The 1,692-nt window shown below is 31.1% G+C and overlaps 1 protein-coding gene across 4 annotated transcripts in view; it reads left to right on the top strand.

Annotated features, from left to right (window-relative positions):
* The first annotated feature begins 338 nt into the window (after nucleotides 1-338).
* Nucleotides 339-1,692, top strand: part of LOC106876586 (sulfotransferase 1B1) — a 37,550-nt gene continuing 36,196 nt past the window's right edge. For 2 of the 4 annotated variants that reach the window (XM_014925194.2, XM_014925192.2), the window contains exon 1: nucleotides 339-622. The gene's annotated coding sequence lies outside the window, so the exon portion shown is untranslated. The other 2 variants (XM_014925198.2, XM_014925193.2) reach the window with 1 other exon arrangement.

The following is a 1,692-nucleotide window of genomic DNA, read 5'->3' as shown; positions in this document are numbered from 1 at the left end:
GGACAATTATAACAATATACATACATGTATGACATATTATGCTTTACATATATGATATATAAAATATAAAATATCTGTAATTATTAAAATATCTAACATATAGCTATAGAAGTTATATATTTTAATAATTACTGATATTTTATATATTATATATGTAAAGCATAATATTTCATACATGTATGTATATTGTTATAATTGTCCTTTTAGTAAATAAATAAATTGACATAATATAACGTCTAAAAGTTGATGAATACCACCCATTGACCCCCTCCATTTTCTTATTGGTCTATATATATATATATATATATATATATATATATATATATCATCTGGTTTCACCAGTCCTCAGTCAAATCGTCCAACCCATGCTAGCATGGAAAGCGGACGTTAAACGATGATGATGATGATGATATTAAGTACCGTGGAGGCAATTGTGTGAAATATTCCCACCATAACATTTTACAGGAGTTGAAGTGACAATTGAAAAAACTACTATCCACTAACAGAACCTCTGTGTAGTTACTCGACTATTTTCTTGTGAAAAGCAACACCTCAGCCATCCCCTACCACCATAAGAAAAGGAAGGGCACATTGATTTAAGCAACCAACCGTTTGCCAACAGGTACTTCGTAAATAGTTTATATTCGTATGGAGACTAAATGACAAACTTTTTCTGGGTTAAATGGAAATTAAGTTAGAATTTCTCTCCTAAATAGGATCATTTGTGCTCTTTAAAATAGCAAATCAGAAATTAGGTAAAACTTATTCACTATACATAATTCTGCACGACAGGCAACACGACTGAAATGAAAACTGATGACACTCATGCCTTCGAGGGATATTTAACGTGCATGAGGTCCAATAGGGAGCAAAATAATATACTTTAGTAGTGGCCTACTTTTGGAATTGTCTGATAAGTGAGTAAACAATGTTTGATGGTTGGAGATGTATCTAATGTTATATAATGAGAGAAAAGTCCTGTGATAACTTGACAGCTGAAGTTTTCAATGTTTTTAATATGGCCTAATAGCGATCAAACAAGTTAAAGATACACTTCAAAAAATCTTTAAAACAAGAAACTATTTTCCAAAGGTAATATTTTTAAACTATAAATAGGTGTTTGTTTCTTTGACAATATTTATATTTAATAGAAACGTGAATTACACGTTTTAAAAACCTATGACCTGCGACGACTTGCGTTGCTTAAAAAATTGGTAAATTTTGATACCTTCAGAAAATAGATACTTTTTTATGAAACTGTCAACAAATAATCGCCTACATCCTATAGATTGAGTGTATGTAGAGATTGGTTGGAAAAAATGTTTTCATGGGGTTCAGGAAAGGAGTTTCGGAAAATTCACACGACCCGATATTTTCCCCCTCGAAACTTTCAGGAGAATGGGTATTTTTTAATGAAATTTTATACAGATACCTTTCAAACGGTATAGATTACGATTACAAAGAAATTTGTAGGCAAAATTCTTTGGAAGAGGTGAAGAAAAATTGTGTGATTTAAGAGAGATTTAGCTGTTGTTTCTAGCACATCGCAAGACCACTTTCCTTATTTGTTTCTCACTCAAATATGTATTGATGTTTTCAATATTTTCCCCTATAAGCACATTCATGCTAATCAAACAAAGGAAAATTTGAGAATTTATTACGTTTTTAGCCCCACTCCGTACTCTCGATTGT

The sequence above is a fragment of the Octopus bimaculoides genome, chromosome 28 (genome assembly GCF_001194135.2).
Source record: "Octopus bimaculoides isolate UCB-OBI-ISO-001 chromosome 28, ASM119413v2, whole genome shotgun sequence".
Taxonomy (NCBI): Eukaryota; Metazoa; Mollusca; class Cephalopoda; order Octopoda; family Octopodidae; genus Octopus; species Octopus bimaculoides.
This window is presented reverse-complemented; position numbering and strand designations above follow the sequence as displayed.